Source organism: Lycium barbarum, chromosome 7 (genome assembly GCF_019175385.1).
Source record: "Lycium barbarum isolate Lr01 chromosome 7, ASM1917538v2, whole genome shotgun sequence".
Classification (NCBI taxonomy): domain Eukaryota; kingdom Viridiplantae; phylum Streptophyta; class Magnoliopsida; order Solanales; family Solanaceae; genus Lycium; species Lycium barbarum.
Window position 1 is genome coordinate 30,056,740 of NC_083343.1, and position 6,124 is coordinate 30,062,863.

The following is a 6,124-nucleotide window of genomic DNA, read 5'->3' on the forward strand; positions in this document are numbered from 1 at the left end:
CTTGATTTCATTTTTCTCAGAATCCATCGGAGCTCTCCCTGTAGCAAGGAAAGGTCTCCCTAGAATAATAGGAATTTACCGATCAACAGCACAGTCAAGAATCACAAAATAAGCGGGCAACATAAAATCACCAAGCCGCACAAGTACATCATCAACCATCCCAACAGGTCTTTTGATAGACCTATCAACCATTTGTAACCTCATAGTAGTCGTCCTTGGCATCCCCAAACCTGATTGTTTGTATATAGCAAGCGGCATTAAATTATTACTCGCCCCATTATCACACAACACACGAGAAAAATCATGGTGCCCAACAGAACAAAAAATGGTGGACGCCCCAGGATCTCCCTTTTTCTGAACAGTAGTAGTTGAGATGATGGAACTCACAGTGTGAGTCAAACTTACGGTTTCATGTTGAACCATTTTCTTCTTGGTCAGCAGGTCCTTCAAATATTTAGCAAAACCGGGCATCTCCTTGACAGCTTCCAAGAAGGGAAAATTTAGAGATAACTGCTTCAACGGATCAAAAAACTTCTCGAACTTAGCATCTTTCTTCGTCTTTACCAACCTCTAAGGAAAGGGAGATTTAGACTTAAAAAGCTGAGTCAAAGGGCGGAGAGCCCCTTTCACAGTCTGCTTGCTCGTGTTATCGGCATCCTTCACTATCTCTAGAATATCAGCAACCTTCTTGTCAGCAGGATTCTCATCAACAATAATGGGTGCTTCAGAATGCACCTCATCCTCTTCATTGATTGTCTCAAGATCAAACACCTTCTTATCAGCCCCTTGGAATATTTTACCACTCCTAGTAGTAATGGCAAACACACGGTCTACACCGCCTCCCCCATTCTTCGGATTCGGAATAGTGTCACTCGGAAGTCCTCCCTTTTTAAGAGGGTGCTACTCTCTAGAAATATCCCTCATCTGTGACTCAAGCTTCTGAATAGCCGCTGTATAGGAACCCACTATCTCTGTCAGCCCAGATAAAGTCCTCTCAGACTTAGACTGATTGGCCAAAATCTTCTCAAGCATTGATTCAACCTTCAAACTACCTTGCTCTGTTGACTACCCTTTCGGTGGTATATAAGGATTGGAACTCTTGTTCCCAAAATGGTTACTGTTGTTGTAGCTCCCTTGGGTCGCACAACCATAATTATTATTGTATTTCCCTGAGTTGATATAAGCACCTTGACCTTGCTGAGGTCTCCATTGATTCTAATTCTGGTAACCACCTTGGTGGTTCTGTCTTTGGTAACCCCCTTGAGAGTTATTCACATAATTAGCATCTTCAACCTGCATAGGGGGCCCATCATGGAACGGACCATCTTAAGTATGGTACATCCCCTTTTACAAAAATGTATCATCCTCACAAACATTTACCTTCTTGATCTGGGATTCATATAACTTCTTTGTTAGCAAGGAAATATTTGTTGCAAGTTCTGCCAATGTTTGCTGGGTATCTTGATTCTCCTTTACTATATTCTGGATCATAGCACTACCACATGGTACACATCAGCATTGTTTGAGTGCCAAGCCTGATTATGAGTCGTCAGCTTGTTAAGTATGTTGGTCACTCGTCGATAAGATTCATTCATGAAACAACCATTAGCTACATTATTAGCAACCGACTGCGTCACTGGATCTATCCCTCGGTAGAACTTATCCATTAATATGTGATTCGGACTCTTCTGCAAATACTCCTTGAATCTATCCCATGCTTCATATAGTTGTTCCCCCAGTCGTAGCTTAAATTCATAGATCTTGTCACGAATTTCAGCCTTCTTGCTAGGGGGGGTACCATTTTGTGAGAAAAACAGTCACCATCTCTGCCCATGAAGTAATCGAATTACAGGGAAGCTTCTCAAACCATGTTCTTGCCTCTCCAGTTAAGGAATATTTGAATAACCTCAACCGAATAGCATCTTGTGGAACGTTGTTCTGGATGTGATTAGCACACACATCCACAAAATTCTGCAAATGACGTTGAGGGTCATTCTCGGTAGAATTTCGAAAGTATCCCTCAAGCTTCAACAACTGGTATAGAGAGGAGTCAATTTTCACATTAGCAGCTCCAACTCAAGGCTGAACAATAGCACATGCATAGTCCTCCTCCGGAACAAGATCAGCGAAAATATTCTCATCATCAGATTCATTCGCCTGATTGTTCAACCAATTCCCCTGGTTACCAGCACATTGATTTTGTTGATTCTGATTCATGTTCACCTGGTTTACACAGAGTAGCAAACAAGGTGTGATGGAATAAGCAAAAGACTTCAATCAAAGCAAACACTATTTAGTAATTTCAAAACCGTATTCCCCGGCAACGGCGCCAAAATTTGATATGCTCAGATTACACCTATTAATGGTATAACGCGGACGTTGTCAACTATAGTAACCCAACAAGGTTGGGGTTGAATCCGACAGGGAATATGCTGTGAAAAAGTTACTAAAGTCGTAGAATGCTAAATTTAGGTCTAATGTCTTAATCCGATGATTTTGGTAATAGTTGGGTTTTTAATGACTAATCTCTAACTACTTGCTTTGGTGGTAATTTATGGTAAAAGAAACTAAGGTTGTGTCCCCATTAGATAGAGTGTATGATCATGGGTATTGATCTTGATATACTTCTAATGGATTATTTTATGAATGCACTTAATCTCTATATGAATCTCTACTATTTCCCAATAAATAAAGATTATCTCTTTCTATGATTTTCCCATTTATAAGAAAGTAACTATGAAGAACGATTAATCATGCCAAGTAAACTCTTCTTATTCCTAAGTGAATTTATTAAACAAAGTGTAAAGCTTTGAGTCCTTGTTATTTATTCTTACCAACCCTAATTATTTTCCTAAATAAATCGAGGTTTATGGCTTTAATCAATGTTTGCAACCATTAATTATGAATGAAGAATGAAGAATAAATAAACCCTAATAATCCATTATGTATATATCAATCACAAACCCAATCACAAAACACCCATCATTGGGTTCACAACCCTAGTAAGGGAATTTAGCTACTCATGACAAAGAACATGAAATAAGAATTTGAAGAATTCATAATTGCTTACTTTGGAAGAAAAGAGGAATTGATAATACTTGAATTGATGTTTGAACCTTCAAAAACTAGAGAGTATTTAATGTTCTAAGCCAAAATTCAAAATATAATAACTGATAACTGATAACTATTAAAACCCTACAATGACTATTTATAGGTTCTGAAAACGTGAAAGTTGCAGATTTGCAATTTGGTCCCCGTCGATACGAAATACGGTCTGTAAAGTGAAATACGGACCGTAAACCAGTTTACTACCAGGTCTTCCTTCCATTTTTGAACAACTGCAAATCTCTTGAAATACAGATCATAAATTGGTTTACGGTCCTTAAACTGCATAGTCGTCTTTCAACTTCCAAAACTTCATCTTTCTGCCAGATGCTCAAATGGTTAAATACGCTTTGAAATACAGACCGTAAAGTGGAATACGGTCCGTAAAAATTGTTCATAAATCACCATTTCTTAGTCTGCCTTTCTGGTTCTTCTTATTCTTTAATACGCCCATGAAATACGGTTCGTATTTAAGAATACGGTCCGTAAACTGAGTTTACGACCACTTCTACACTTTTAACTGTTTTCATTCCAAATCTGTTCCGTTACCTGAAAAACACTAAAAACACATTAAATAGACACCAACTTGCTTAAAAACAAGTAAAACTTCTCGTAAAAAGGCCTCGAATATGCCATAAATTCCCGGCACATCAGACAACATCATTTCCGACACCTATTTTATTCAGAAGGAAGTGCACCTCCGTAGTTTTCAGGTCCCAAATTTGATCGGCCTTCTTATTCCGGAGCAGAGCAGAGTTCTAGAGCTTTCGGTTCTCAGTATCAACAGGAGTCGAGACAGATGAGGCCACCCTTCCGACGGTGTGCTCAGTGTGGTAGACAACATACCGGACAATGTCGATTGGGGTCAAATGCCTGTTATTCCTGTGGCCAACCAGGTCATATGATGAGGAATTGTCTGTTAGGAGGTGGTGTAGGTATTACTCAGCCTACAGGGTTCATAGCTGGTTCTTCTTCTTCGGTACGCCCTTCAGGGAAAGGTACCCATGCAGTAGCAAGACGTGGTAGAGGGAGAGGTGGAGCACCTAGCTCGAGCGGCCCTCAGAACCGCATCTATGCATTAGCTGGTAGACAGGATCGTGAGTCATCTCCTGACGTTATAACAGTTATATTATCGGTATCCTCTTATGATATGTATGCATTAATATATCCGGGTTCTACTCTGTCATACATTACTCCTTATATAGCTAATCGTATTGAGGTGAGACCCGAGCCAATTAAGCCTTTTGAGGTATCCACACCGGTAGAGGACCCAGTGGTAGTTAGGCGAGTGTATAGAAATTGTGTGATTGTAGTTTGCGACCGTCATACTACTGCTGATCTACATGAGCTGGAGATGCTAGATTTGGACATTATTATGGGGATGGATTGCTTGGCTTCTTGTTACGCTAATGTGGATTGTAGAACAAAAATGGTTCGATTCTAGTTTCCGGAGGAACCAGTACTAGAATGGAAAGGCAATACAGCATCCCCGAGAGGTAGGTTTATTTCCTATCTCAAAGCGAGAAAGATGATTTCTAAGGGTTATATTTATCATTTAGTCCGAGTTAAAGACACAGAAGCAAAGCCACCAACCCTTCAATCTGTCCCAGTGGTGAATGAGTTCCCGGATGTGTTTCCAGACGAACTTCCAAGTCTTCCACCAGAACGGGAGATTGAGTTTACCATTGATGTGTTGTCGGATACTAAGCCCATATCTTTTCCCCCTTATCGAATGGCTCCAGTAGAATTGAAGGAGTTAAAGGCGCAACTGAAAGACTTGCTTGAAAAAGGTTTTATTAGACCCAGTTCATCGTCATGAGGAGCGCCTATGTTGTTCATAATAAAGAAAGATGGTTCTCTACGTATGTGTATTGACTACAGACAATTGAACAAAGTGACGATAAATAATAAATACCTACTTCCAAGGATTGATGATTTGTTCGATCCGTTGCAGGGTGCCAAGTGGTTCTCAAAGATAGATCTAAGATCAGGGTACCACCAAGTGAAGGTTAAAGAGCATGACATCCCAAAAACATCTTTCCGAACTAGATATGTCCATTACGAGTTTCGAGAAATGTCATTTGGGTTGACTAACGCCCCAGCGGTATTCATGAACTTGATGAATAATGTATTCAGTCCTTTCTTGGACCTATTTGTAATTGTGTTCATCGATGATATTTTGGTATATTCTCGATCGGAGGCAAAGCATGCAGATCACCTACGTATTGTCCTTGGAGTTCTTCGGACCCGGGAACTATATGCCAAGTTTTCCAAAAGTGAATTTTGGCTTAATTCTGTAACTTTTCTGGGGCATATTATTTCAGCTGATGGTACTCGAGTAGATACTCAGAAGATTGAAGCTGTGAAGAATTGGCCAAGGCCTACAATGCCTACATAGGTTCGTAGTTTCCTGGGGTTGTCTGTTTACTATCGAAGATTTATGGAAGGATTTTCTTCAATTTCTGCACCATTGACAAAGCTAACGCAGAAATCGGTAAAATTCCAATAGACCGACACTTGTGAGCGCAGTTTTCAGGAGTTAAAGGATAGGTTGACTTCGGCTCTACTCCTAACTCTTCCAGAAGGATCAGAGGGCTATGTTATTTATTGTGATGTTTTAGGTGTTGGGCTAGGTTGTGTGTTGATGCAACATGGCAAAGTTATTGCCTACGCTTCAAGGCAGTCGCGGAAACACGAGAAGAACTACCCGACTCATGACCTAGAGTTAGCTGCGGTCATTCATGCACTTAAGATGTGGAGGAATTATTTATATGGTGTTCATGTAGACATTTATACAGATCACAAGAGTCTCCAATATATTTTTAAACATAAAGAATTGAATTTACGGCAAAGACGGTAGTTGGAGCAACTGAAAGATTATAATGTGAGCATTTTATACCACCCGGGAAAGGCAAATGTGGTAGCTGATGCTCTTAGCTGTAAATCTATGGGTAGTTCGTGTGACGTTCAGTCGGAGAAATATATAAGGCACATTTGACAGGGGTGACGATGTGGCCTT

General features: G+C 40.1%; 1 non-coding gene across 1 annotated transcript; it reads left to right on the top strand.

The window, feature by feature from the left end:
- The first annotated feature begins 1,668 nt into the window (after nt 1-1,668).
- LOC132604813 (small nucleolar RNA R71) lies at nt 1,669-1,775 on the top strand. Its single transcript, XR_009568908.1, has one exon. It is a non-coding gene; the product is annotated as a small nucleolar RNA R71 (small nucleolar RNA).
- The last annotated feature ends 4,349 nt before the right edge of the window (nt 1,776-6,124 follow it).